Source organism: Nipponia nippon, unplaced genomic scaffold, assembly GCF_047370975.1.
Source record: "Nipponia nippon isolate SJK-2023a ecotype South Korea unplaced genomic scaffold, ASM4737097v1 scaffold_5, whole genome shotgun sequence".
Taxonomy (NCBI): Eukaryota; Metazoa; Chordata; class Aves; order Pelecaniformes; family Threskiornithidae; genus Nipponia; species Nipponia nippon.
Window position 1 is genome coordinate 18692354 of NW_028262369.1, and position 13523 is coordinate 18705876.

The following is a 13523-nucleotide window of genomic DNA, read 5'->3' on the forward strand; positions in this document are numbered from 1 at the left end:
AAGGGTGGAACGCTTCCCAGAAGGGTCAGCAAGAGCAGGAAAAATTATATAGAGCAAATAAACAGAATAAAAGGCTTCTCTATAATGCTGGTGCACAGGGCTGCAGCTCCAGGGGACTGCAGGAGATTGTGCTGTTCTGAGGCTTATCCTCAGGGACAAGCTGCTGATCAGGAAACAGAGAAAGGGCTAAGGGCAAGGAGACAAGTTGTTTTTAAATAACTACAAGCCAGGAGGGAGTCACCCTCATTCTGCTCCTTGGCTGATTCTGCATCATCCATCACCCCACCCCACAGCCAGGGCAGTCGCCCCAGTGATTTCCCTGGGATCTGGGGCCAGACCTTAGGAGAGGGTTTAATGTGCTATCAGGGTGGGGAAGGGGCATTGTTTCCTGACCCATAGCCAAGCAGATCCCCTGCAGGGGAGGGCAGCCTCCATCAAACCAACCTCCCTGCACTTTGGAGGAGCTGCTGTCACCAGCCTTGTAGAAAGCTGAATATACACAAGCTACTGCTGCAAGCTTTGGATGCCACGAGACACTCAAAAACTTTGAATTTAACAGGTATAAATGCCTATTTTCAAATCAAGGTGGGATTTGCACATTGTCAGTAATTTTTAGTGAACCCATCCAGAATGCTAATCCTTGCTCTGTGCCTCCTGAGCAGAGCAGCTTGCTCACCAGCTAGGAGGGTCAGAGCTCTGCTTGTTTCGGCTCTGCAGGGATGGAGGGACCTCGTGCTGCTGGCTCCAAGATGGATCAGAGACACGGGACCATGCAAGCCAGCTTCGCCTGTGGGCTGGCAGAGAGCCCAGGGATGGCACTTGTGAAGGGCAATGTCAGCCAGGGTGAGGTTGTCTCCCTTCTCCTTATGCTGTTAAGGTGCTGATATCCTTGTCTGCACTGGAAGCAACTTGTAGATCAGATTCAGCTCAGACTCAGACAAGCTTCCCACCTCAGGGGATTGCGGGGATTTCTCCAAGGGCTGCTGCATTCAAATCACTACAGGAGGATCTCACTGCCTGCTCTGCCGTGTGGCACACTCATGTGTGCAAAGCTGGAAGGTGTTGCAAGAAGCTCTCCCAGCCCTTGGAGCAATCCAGAGTGTGCACAATTACGATGCTGGGATGGATTCTGCACAAGGGTGACAGTGGGGGCTGGAGCAAAGCTGTGTATATGCAAGTTGCAGCCAGCACGCCCGCCTTCAGTCAGGGCTGGAGGTTATCACAGCCTTAGCACCCTCGACGTCCCACTGGCGCACGCCTTGGAAAGACCCGTGAGCAGCAGGTCAAGGGACACAGCCCTTGCAGCATCCTCACGCCCACCCAGTCCGTTGCACCTGACGCTGTGACTCCTCACAGGGGAAGCACAGAGGGAGGCACATTTGGATTCAGACAAGACCGAGCTGATATGAGATCCCTGCGAGGGGTATACCAAGGGGTACTGTGGGCAGGGGGACAGAGCCAGAGGCCAGGGAGGATGCTGGGCAGAGACGAAGCTGCGGGCTGCTTCTCCCGGATGCCATGGAGCAGCCCTGCGATGCAGCGGCCAGGGGGAGCGCAGTAGTGGCCGGAGGTTCAAGTCGAGAGGAACACCCTCATTTAGGCATCTGCAGTGCCATCATGACTTTATTAAAAATTTAAAACACAAATTACAACATTCACCAGGGAAGAATCGCTTTCTTACCAATTACAGTTAATAGGGTAAAATTAATGTACCAATTAATATGGCTGCTTCTAAAACTCAGTCTAATATGTTAAATACTGTTCCTGCCTCTGTAAATGCAGCAAAATAAAGTGATGATCAGGATGGGAGCTAATAAAGTTTTGCTTCTCTGTACTTAAACTATTTGGCATCACTGACTTAAGGCACAGGAAAAAGGAGATTATTTAACATTTTAAGGTTTGTAAGACCCATAAATCATTTCATACATGCCATATTTGTTGAAAAGGATAGAATACATTCAATTTTACAGTATATTAAACTTCATCTAATTTGAACGTAAGAACAGACCAGCAAAATAAATGACCAATTTCTGAAGCAGAAATTACCATTTGGCTGCTGCCATTATGAAGCTGCTGGTATTTTATCATGTTCTTAACATAATATTGCTTGTCTATTGATGCATAGTTATAGTGCTAGTCCAAATTGGAAGGCGGTGAAAGAGGACAGTGCAGAGTTTTTTTTTAATAGGTATCATTTGTCAGATGTTATTTCAGAGGTCTTTGCACTGATGATAATATGCAGATTAAAGCAGAAGTAAATAGGAAAAGAAAAAAAAAGAGAGAAAGAAAGGGAATGAGAATTTCGGCACATTCTGGCTGCAGCAGACAGGCAGGTGGACTGGGCCCCAGTGGGTACAGATAACAGTAATTAATCTGGGTTGAAGGGTTTCTTCTGAAACCCCGAGGTGTTTGACAAAAGGAGGCATCCTCCTCTGCATCTCAATGCTGCTGGGGACCCGCAGGGACAAAAAGCAGGAGTGCTTGGTCCGGGACAGGACCCAGGGATGGAGCACTGGCCTCTGCCCCATGTCGTCCCCCCTCCCCGCCCCACGCCCCCCCCGCAGCAGCCACAAATCTGAGCACAAATAAAAATTATGTTTAGTTTGCAAAACAGGAGGAAGGTATCTCCATCCTCCAGAGTTCATTGTTCTGCTAGACTTGGTATTATAGTGGCAATATATTACAGAGAAGAAAAATCAGCTGGCTGCATTGCCTTCAGAATGACAATGGAAAGCCACAAAACATGATGGAGGTGCTGCTGGCCGGAGAAGATCTCTGCTGGGGCACTGTGAGGCAGCCGGGGTGGCCAGGAAGGGTGCTCGCGGGGAAGGAGTCCCACAGGGCACAGCGTCGCACGGGGCACGGCCTGCTGCCCCGCGGCAGAGTCCTTCTGTGCAGAGGGGACAGTCACGCGCCGGGAAGGGGGGCTGGGGATCAGCACCCAGCATCCTTAGTCCCTCCTGCTGCTCCTCAGCCACCTCAAGCTCTTCAGGCAGCAGCTCCTCTGCCAGGACAGGGCAGTGTCCCAGGGCAGGGCACTGCTCCAGGGCAGAGTATTACCCTGGGACAGGGCACTGCCCCAGAGCAGGGCAGCTTTGCTGGCACAGGCATTGGCTGTGCCCACACGCTGTGGTCGCGGAGGCAGCCGGCACACCTCTGACCCCACGGGCATGGCTGCAGAGCTGAAAATACCTTCCTACCAAAAAAATCCAAAGAAAACCGGCAAGATGCTTCATTTGTATTAAGGATAATCATCCTGTGTCCCAAACCCCTGAATTTCCTCTGGCGAAGGATTTCTGCTGCTGGCAGGCTGCCAGGAGAGGGTGCACAGCAAAGGGGATGCACGTGGGCAGCAGCACTGCTGCTGCCGCGTAACCTGTGCGGATGCTCTGCACCCGTGCTTAATAAAAACACCTCAGAGCCTGGGTCTGCTTAAACCAAATGAATTGCTCGGATATTAGAGCTGAAATTGTGTTCCATGACTGCAAATCTGTGTGGGGATATATTGTGTTATAACATAGATTGCAATTACTTTCCAACCTTCAGCGTGATGATGTGACATTACGCTCCACTGTCAGAGTTTGCCAGCATGCTCTTACTTTTATTTCTCCTGTTAAATGTGGTCTTTGTTGCGCTTCATTGATCTCTGAGCATATTCTGCTGTTTACAACTTTGATAATCTTTGTGTAATCTTCAGGGGTAATTGAATTCCGACAAACATAGCTGAATTTTAAACACCACACAGATTTAAGTACGTTGAAAAGCAATGATATGAAAGTCAAACCTGGAGACAGGGAAAAGCGCTTGCTCTCAGCTCCTTTCCTGAAAATCAGGAGCTGAGCCAGGCCCAGAGCCCAGGGATGTCGTGAGCAAGCTAGGTGACACAGGTGGGGGTGGGACCAGACCTGTCCCAGAGTTTAATCCCAAATAGTAAATATCATGTCATTTGATGATTTTTGAATATGAATATTATTGAAAATGCTTCTGCATTTGCGCAAAGTCCCAGGGAATTCCACTGGGTCTCACTCCCTGCTAGGATGGGATACAGTCAGCAGCTATCAATCTTTGTTTAAATACCTATGGAATTGCCCTTGTACAGATAAATTATTGTTTTTATGGGCATATTTTGTGAATTAGACAAGGGGGAAAATGTTCCCGTTGGATTTTGATGTAAAAGTCTTTTTGCAGAGCCCTAGGGGCACATCCACAGTGCTTCCATAATCATTATCATTATTTATTATTTGCCAGCACCAGGAATGTGCCCAGTACAGCACAGGCACAGCATAACATGGCTCCCGGGCAGGCACCAAGCTCCCAGTGCCAACAGACCGCAGGCACTGACCAAACCTCTCCCTCGCCAAGATGCAAGCACCGCATCCCCCTCCACTCCGAGCCCAGGCAGCAGGTTTGTTCCTCCGTCCTCTCTCTGATGACCCCCGAGTCGCTGCAGTTTGTTATAGCCTCCCTTTTCATGGCTGGAAAAACAGATGTCTTGCTTGAGGACATCAGATTTTTGATGCATTTCCTACAAACTTTAATTTCCCAAACCATCCTCACTCAGGATGTAGGGGGACTGCTCAAGTACGCTATAAATTAGTTTGCTGACAGAGCTTCTCCTGGAAGGGGGATAAGCTCAGCCAGACAAGAAAGAGCCTCCAGAAATCTCAGTGCTGGAAGGGAAAACTTGCTGGTCTCCCGCTATTTGTACTGGAGCTCCATATCTCCGGTTTATTGCAGCGGCAGCACGTGGCAGCCTCCATGCAGCAAAGATTTCCTGCCGAAGGGTCTGAGATGCACAGAAGGGTCCCCACACAATCAAAAGAAAAGGAATTAAAGGGTTGTCTGGCTAGAGAAAAGGGATATTGAATCTAACCCGAGCTGGTGTAATTTGGAAATCCAATTGCACTTGTCCATCAGCAAAGGCAGCAACTGGCGAGGGGAACCAGGAGGCTGCAGGCAATCCCAGCCTGCAGCACCAGGGCAGGGGAGGGAGGGGGCTCAGCCCCATGGAACCCCAGGCCACAGGGACCCCAGAATGGTGCAAAGCTGCTTTGCCCTGCTGCGGTCCACAGCCCTTTTCCCAGAGGGATTTTACACAAACTGGCACTGACATGAGAGCCACATGCAGGACAAGAGCTGCCACAAGTCAGAGAGAAGAAGCAGGAGGGGGAAAGGAGCTCAGCGCAAGCCCTCCCCCCTCACCTTTGCAGGCAGCACTAGGAGATGCAGGGAGGGAAATGCAGGCTGCCCCCACACCCCTGCATGGCTCATTCCTGTCGGGTCTGCTGGGGCACTGCACTGATACCCCATCCCCCAGAGAAAAGTACAGCTTTCCCTGCATCTCCTTCCTTGGAGGTTTTCCAGGAGACACCAGACACTGATTACAATTGATTTAAATGTTTCTGCTAGGATTTTTAACTTGGGCTCAGGTACCTCCTCATTTTTCACTTGCCGTGAGTCATTACATTGATATTTTACCAGAAGCCAGTCGGAGTTTTTTAAGGTCTTTGATGGACTCCAGTGATCTGACCAAGGCTCAAGTCTTCTGCCGCATGGCTCCAGCTCAGGCCTTTGCTGAAAGGCTCCTGCAAACCATTTGCAGCCATTTCCTACCCCATTTCCCCCAAGACAAGAGGCTCAGAGGGCTCATCAGTATTTCAGATGCCAAATACAAGTTACTTTGCACCCAGGCATTGGTAGTAATGAAATAATCAAAGTCTGATTGCAAAGCCCATGACATGGGCTGTTCCCCAGGTTGCAAGGTGGGTTGCGGTCTGTGCTTGGGGAGCAGGTTACAAGGCCCCTTGCCAAGGAAGGTGCCAGCTCGGCAGCTCTGCCTCTCACCAGGCTGCAGGGAACTGCAAGGCGAGCAAGCAGGAAGGACAAGCATGAAGGTGCATCAGGCTCACAGAGCAGCCCCTGGTCCCTTCACAGGCAAGAAAATGAGGGCAGAGAAACCAAGAGCCAGACTCTCAGGCTCAGGCATGTCTCCTGCAGGACTGGGGGACCCCGAAAGAGCCCCAGGGCTTGGCCTGGGGAGGGGGCTCCAGAGGCAGCACAGTTTGGCCATCACCTCCCTGCCACTGCCTCTGCAGGTCCTCCTGGCACCACGGTGCTGAGCATCCCACCAGCAGGAGAGCTGGAACAGAGCTACTCACAGCCATTATCCCCCCACATGTGCTTTATTTCCTGAATTAAAGAGCAGAATTATAATGAGACGACGTTAAATTCCATAAAGAGTCAAGCTAATCAGTGACCAAACCTGTAATTGATTCTTTTGGTAGTTCAATATTTAATGCTACATGTTAAGCAATAGGATTTTACAATTTGCTAGCACTTCACTTACAGAGAATTAAGCAATAAAAATCCATTCCGAGCACAAACAGCAGGAACGGAGCCACGTCTGCTAATAAGTGAAAGAGCCAATAAAGTGGCTCAACACTTGCATCGATATCTTGTTTTTCAAAATATCTATCCCTGTATGACACATGAAGCCTCTTTAACACATGCAAATGCAGTTTGAAACCCCCTAGGAGGTAATGCTGAGGTGGGGAATGCCACGGGTCAGGTCTAGAAGGCGACAATTCGCGGCCAGGCCCAGGGGGTCTGGAGATCCTGCAGACCACATCACAGCGAGGAGAGAATCCTGGTCCCCCACAGCATCAGGGCCCAGAGAAACCCCTGGGGGTGCTCAGCCAGCAGAGAAGCCGGTCCCGCAGAGCCCGTCTGGACACAGAGCTTGAGACATGGCTGTTCCCCCAGGTGCAGATGTGTGGTGGCAGAAGGAGGGTGGCCCACATCCAGCCACTGGTTCCCTGTGCAGGGAGCAGAGCTCCTGCCGACCACAGCAGCCACGTGTCCCAGCCACCCCTGCACAGGCAGCAGCACTGAAGGGGACATCGCGGTTTAAAAAACTCTGCTTTTTAGAAAAGGTGGTTGTTTTTAAACTTCCTGCAATATTTGCTTGATTTTATTCAAGGCAAAATTCTGAACAAGGAAACACAGCTTCCACAGCCATTTTCCACAAACAGACATGAGGACTCAGTTAAAAACTGTTTTTTTAAATGCAAAATTGCTAGCATTTTTCTTTGCCTACTGTTCTCAAAGATACTTTCCTCCATTGGTCTTTTATTGTTTTTCAGCACAAGTCAAATCTTTGCCTCAGAGCAGCAAGGTGCTTCTGCTGAATGATTAACCTGCAGCAGTGACAGGAGAGCCATCAGCAGCAGATCTCACGTATCCCCAGGAAGGGAACACAGTCCATTCATTTCCCAACTCATGTGCTGACCCCCAGCAAAAAAAAGCCCTTTCGTGCCATGACTTGCTGCTTCCAGGGCATCGGTACCAGCTTAGGGAAAGACAGTACACAGCAGCTTCACCATCCACTCTTTACAAAATGACAGCATTTTATAGATCTCTAAAAAGGCTTATTTCTCCTCCAGGAGGAATGGTTAACAGGGCTTTTCTCTGCTTGATGGGATGCAGCAGTCAATGCAGAAGAGCCTCTTGCAGAGGTGTTGTCCTCACCCATGCCACCATGGCCCCAGTTTGCTCCCTGGGGGCACTGACCTGTTCAGGTCTGGCAGGTGGTCAGGGGATGGGGTGCTGGGCAGGGACCCCCTGCACACAGGAGCCGCTCTCCCCTTGGCTCCTGCCCTCCTCCCATCACCTGTCACCCTGCCGCCACACACAGTCGTGCTCCAGGAACACCTGCAGCTGCCACAGGATGAGGCATCCTCAGGCAGCTCTGGTCCCCCGTGCCCTGCTCCCCTGGGGCTTGGCGGAGTGTGGTGGATGCAGCACACTCCTCGGCAGGTTTTACTTTCGAAACAGTCTCTGCTGGGCCCTGTGCAGCGTGGCAGGAGAGACACGCTTTGGAAATACAATTATTATTGTAAGGGGAACGCCCGCGCTCCCGGTCTCCACAGGGGTTAGGCATCCTGCTGAGATGATTCAGGGAATCTGTCGAGGCACATTTTATGAATTCCACTGAAGCTGTGGAATTGCTGCATTAGGTGAATACCTCAACGGTTGTCAAGTCAGCCACGTGCTGTCAGAGCTGCTTTACATTGCCCAGACCAGAGACAGCAGATGCTCATAAATAGCAGTCATTTTCTCCACTGCTTTCAGCACTAACCCTGCATTGCCTGTGCATCTCACCCAAAGCCTACATGAACACATGCTGCAGACCCAGATCCATTTTGCTAGGGTCTCTTTGGGGGCACTTGTTAAATGGCTGCAGAGATGCTGCAAAGGTACCTCCTGAGCCATGTTAGAAACACTCAGCGCCTGGATGCTGCCTGGTCAGCAGACCCTTCCCAACACAGAGCCAAGCCAGACTGCTCATCGCACACAAAGCTGGTCTTTGAGGAACAAAATGCCAAGCAAGGAGAGTCTGATTATGACCAAATCTGCCCCAAGTCCTAGGCACGAGAACACAGCACTGCAAAGTCTTCCCACGACAGCCCTAAGCCAGGCGCACTGCGCTGTAGGATTGAAGTGCTGCAACATGGCAAGGAAAGAGATCTATAGCCCTTGAAAAAGCTTCTGAATTAAAACTTTAAGTAGTGGTAAATCTCAGTTTTAATAATGCAGATTAACACTACTGAGAGATATGGCAGCGCAAATAAAATTTCACTGAGCTGGAGGAGAAAGTAGAGAAGTAAAAACCTATCACGAGGCAACAGCACCAGGCTGGGGGGCAGCTGCCGCACAGGAGCCCTGAGGCGGGCAAGCGGGTACGGGGCGATGGCACAGCAGCCAGCAGAGTCCCAAGGAGCCGGTGTCACTGCTGTCAGAGAGACTGCAGGCAGCACTGCTGGGTCCTGGAGATTACATCTTCAAAATATACCTGGCTAATGAATTTGTGTCTGACAGCTTCAAGCGTTAGACAATTTGTACAGTACAAGAATGTGTCTGAACGCTTGTCACCAAAGACTTGTAAAGGAGTGCTGTGACCACGCACCGGGCATGCCCCACATCTATTACAGGCACATCCATCACATTCAGCAGGCACGTTATGTAAATAGCTGAAGTACACAAGCGATGTGCTGCTGCCACCGCAGCCGGCACGGTGAGGATGTCTGGTCCCAATGCCCCGCGCTCATCCCTTCATCCTCCACAGTCCTGGCCCGGCTGCAGTCGAGTGGCTGGCGGGCGACTGGAGAGGCAGAAAATGACAATTTTCGTTAAAAGGCTTCTGCTGTCTCCTGGGCAAGCAGAGGAAGCAACTGGAAATACAGGTGCCCACACAGATGGGAGGAAGGCAGTAGCTGTCCAGGCAAAGTCAGGAGCTCTCGGAAGCAGACAAAAGTTACAGGACAGCAGAACATATTCTGACAGACAGAGGAGATTACAGACTTTCGGTGACAAAATTTCCAACAACTGCAGATCCTATTTCTAGGGTGACAGCAAAAATGCCAATTTGTATGTACCTTTTTCACATATATTCAGCAGGTACTTTTGTTCTGCACTCAGAACCCTTGTGTCGCACACAGGTAAGTGCTCTCAATCAGTGACTAGCTGAGGATGTCACAACAGTGACGGTAACATTTCTCACAGTGTCCCATGCCTGAAAAATTCATGTCCATAAAACCTGGGAAGAGGCAGAAGGAAAAAGTGTCTGGCTCATTGCTTCTTTCTATTCAGGCTTGGAGCTGGGGGGAATTGCAGCGCTCTGGAAAACTATAAGGGAACAGATGAAGAGCTTGATATTTAGAAAGGCTGAAGAGCAAAGCTACCCACAGGGGAGCTGCAGAGACTCCTCTGGGGAGTGACTGCAGACTCAACGAAAAACAACAGGACAGCTTGCAGGGGGACCCATAAAGGTTTAACAGTCAGGGATAAGTCCAGCTGGCATGGAGCAATGGAAAACAGGCCTTGTCAAACAATCCCCACCTCCTCCTTCAACAAGATTACAAGTTGGGCTGATTAAGGCAATTACGCTGATGTAACGGGCTTCTGTGAGGTGTTTGGCACTGTATCACATGCCATTCTGAGTGAAATACCGTGCTCCACAAGAGAGCTCGTGCTAAATGGATTAAGCAGCAGCTGAAGCGTCTGTCAATGAGGATTCCCCATCAAAGAGTTCCCTCTTGGGGACGAGCGCGGGTCGGATGCTGCTCAACTGTGTCACTGACACAGACACACCAGGCAGCCCTGCTGCACAGGACCTGGGCACCGGGAGCCAGGCAAGGGGCCAGCTCCTGCAGGAGGAGCTGCCTCCTGTACAGCACTGACCTTGCGAAGCACTCGAGATGTGCTGACAAGCAATGCAGCAGAAGGGCCCAGTATGAGGCGCTGGCCAAATGGGCTGATGTGCAGAGGCGCTGATTAGGAGCCGGGAGGAGGACTTCTTCATGCAGCTTTGGGGAGACACAGCAGGAGTATCACATCTGTTCCCCTCCTATGCTGCGATGAGGCATGAAAGTTGTGGAGAGAGAACAAGAGCCACAAAACACAGTTGAAAGGCTCAAGAAGGTGCCTGATATTGAACAGCAAATCCTGGACCAGATCAGCAAAGAGAAGCAAATGGCAGCAGCAACCCTGGAAGTCAGCTCATGAGCTCAGGTCCACACCGGTGGACATTTTGAGATTTGGTACTGCTCCAAGACCATCCTTTCCTGCCCAGGCGAGCAGCAAGAGCAGAACTCCCCAGGTGCTGGCATTGGGAGAGGCAGGCATCCCACATGGGCCAGCCAGGACGTGGAGAGCTGCGAGAACCCCAGAGCATTTCTCCAGTTGGGATCCTTGGAGCAGTTGCAGGTCTGGCCCCGCCACTCCCAGCTCCTGCCACTGCCAAAGCTCAGGACACGCACCCAGGTGTTTGGGGCTGAGCCTCTGCCCCAAACGCATTCAGCACTCCTTCAGTAACATTTCTCCTACAACACCAAACACCTTATCAGTAAGGTTTCTGCTGCAGCCCAGAGTCTTCAACCATGAAATTATATGACTCTTCCTTGACCTCAGATTTTCTACAGTTAATATCTCCTACAGAATATACACCACAGCTCGGGGGCATTTCTCTGACTCAGCCAACAAGAAATGCAGTCTCCAAACGTGGATCTCTGCTAATTCACTGGCATGCCTTTCCCCCTTTTCAGAGCAGCCTCAGCACCAAGACCAGAAAGCTTGCTTGCTACAGTGAGGGCTCCAGCAAGGGTCCTCTCCTGCACGTAACACTGGGGCCTGTTTGCATGCCTTTGTGGTAGAAGAACATGATGGGGCCGACACCTCCCTGCAGATACCCAGTTCCCCTTGCCCCCATTCGCATGCTGGGATTGTCCCTACCAACCCATCCAGGCACTGATGCTCTGTCAAAGTCTATGCCGCAGGCGCTGCGCTGTCTGTGAGAACAGGACAGGACCTGCAGAAAAGTGACAAGAAGCTCCAGCTTACGTGGGGCTCCCTAGTGGAGTCCTGCTTCTTTTAGAGATCCCCTGGACTTGTACCACGAGCCCGAGGTGATGTGGCAGGCACCGCACTTACCACGCACTCGGTCCCAAATGGGTCTGGTAAAGGCTGATCCCAAAGCTCAGCTGCCCTCACTCCCTGTTCACGCCAGCATCCCTCTGGCTCCAGACATGGCTCTTCCTCCTGTTGTCCTCCTCTTCCTGGCCTCCTGGGGAAAGGGAAAAACCCCTTGCTTTTCCCGCTACTCTTAAAATTGCTCTAACAATTGAGAAACATCTGATCTTCCAGGAGACTGATAGAGAGAGGATGCTGGTGTCATTATCAAGTTAATTAGAAAAACTCAAATGGAGCTTTAAACATTTTTATAATACATTTGGGCCTTTTTGGCAGGATTATTGCATCTTTTGGGTTTCCATTTCCCATTAAAGCATTCTCAGTAGTGCATATATAAAAGCCATGTGATCTTGGCTCCTTGCTTCTTTTTTTTCTTTTTTTTAAAGACATCTTTTTTCGGGTAAGATTTATTAAATATTGTAATCAGTTAAATTCTGGCAGCTTAAACATTTTCTTTAATAGCCTTGTTAAATGTGGATTAGATTTAAAATCCCTGCCTCTGAACTCTTGAGCAGCAGTATTTATATGCAATGTTAAAAAAATTAAAAGCTTTACAAAGTGATAATTACTCCTCTGCTGCAGCAGGAAAGAGACTGACTTTCTATGTTATTTTAAGGCAAGTTTTCCAGCCTCGCCTTTCTTGGGCAATACTACACAAGCACAATTTATTCTCTCTGACATATCCTCAGGTCAGGGTTTGGGAAGCTCACTTGCAGAGCCTGCACCATTTAAAGCGCTATCAGCTTTGGCTTTGTTTCAGAACAAGGAAAGCAAGCTGCACATCCCTGCGACACCAGGAGCAGCCAGAGGCCCTTGCAGGACACTGCTTCTGCCGAGCCCCCCAGCAAGCAGGACCCCTTCACCCCGTGCTGGGAACAGCCCAGTGGGAGCCTGCACAGACAGCACGCTACCTGGAGAGCAAGTCCTCAGCACCCCCAGCCACCAGAGCGAGCAGAGAGAAGCCCATTAGCAGAACCAGCTATGGAGGGCATGCTCCCCCTTTTATAAGCTGAGCCCAGCAGCCACCTGCAGCCCATCAGCTGCTCCCCTGAGACCTGATGGGCAGCAGCTGCAGCCCCTCCACGGGGCAGTCCCTGACTCCTCCAGTGCTGAACCTCTGCTCCACCTGCTGTCCACCTCCATCGGCCTTCAAAAAGCCAGGCAGAAACTGGAGAGGCCAGGCTGGACACTTGGATCACACTGTTAAACACATTATTAAGACTTTTGCTGTATCGAAATGATGCACGCCCTGATCATTAACACAATTTCTTTGCCATGCTTGCAGGGAGCACTGCACAGAGACCTGACTGAGTGTTACTTGAACCCCAGGAAAACTTTCAGGTCCCATTAAGAACAGCTAAAGCAGAGGAGAAATTCTCTTTCCCAGTTCCTCCTTCCTTTCCCCCCCGCAGCAGCTCCACATTGCCCCCTGAGACAGACTGTGTGTATGCAGACATGCAGCAGCTCCCCAGCCCCAGCCCGGAGCTGCCCTGGCTCCCTCCCCACCAGCCTCATGTAGCGCACGCGTGGCTCCTCTTCTTCATGCCGAAAATTCCCTCTGCTGCCCCAGGCGGCTGCCCTGCAAGCCCAGAGGGGTTTTGCTGGACACAAGGCAGGCCTGAACAGTTAAAGCACGAAGCCAGGCACCAGAGATGTGCTCTCTGAGCCCACTGGTACCATTGACATCTTGCACCGCTGTGGACAAGTTGCTCCACGCCACTGCTTCCCTGTACCGAATGCATTGGCAATGCTCACCCCACTGGTGCTGTGAGTTTGGTTAACTGGTGCTGGCGAGGCAGGCAGACCTGCCAGCAGAGGCAGTCCTGCCCTGCCCTGCCCTGCCCTGCCCTGCCCTGCCCTGCCCTGCCCGCCCCAAGGCTTCCCAGGGAAGGCCATGGACTGGCTGCGGCAGAAGGCAGCAGCATCCATTTCTCTGTCACTGTGTGTTAGCAGCAGTGGTGTCAAGGCTCTGCAGTTGGTCCTGTTTGTTAACAAAC

At 51.0% G+C, this 13523-nt stretch overlaps 1 long non-coding RNA gene across 4 annotated transcripts; it reads right to left on the bottom strand.

The window, feature by feature from the left end:
• Positions 1-6303: 6303 nt before the first annotated feature.
• On the bottom strand, positions 6304-12488 carry LOC148052065 (uncharacterized). Of its 4 annotated transcripts, none has more exons than XR_015698915.1 (4): positions 12438-12488; positions 11488-11620; positions 11290-11365; positions 6304-10410 (listed from the first exon to the last, which is right to left on the bottom strand). It is a non-coding gene; the product is annotated as an uncharacterized LOC148052065 (long non-coding RNA). The 4 variants fall into 4 exon arrangements; XR_015698916.1 differs by having other exon boundaries at positions 6304-9595; positions 10240-11365; XR_015698914.1 differs by having other exon boundaries at positions 6304-9684; positions 10240-11365.
• Positions 12489-13523: the final 1035 nt, after the last annotated feature.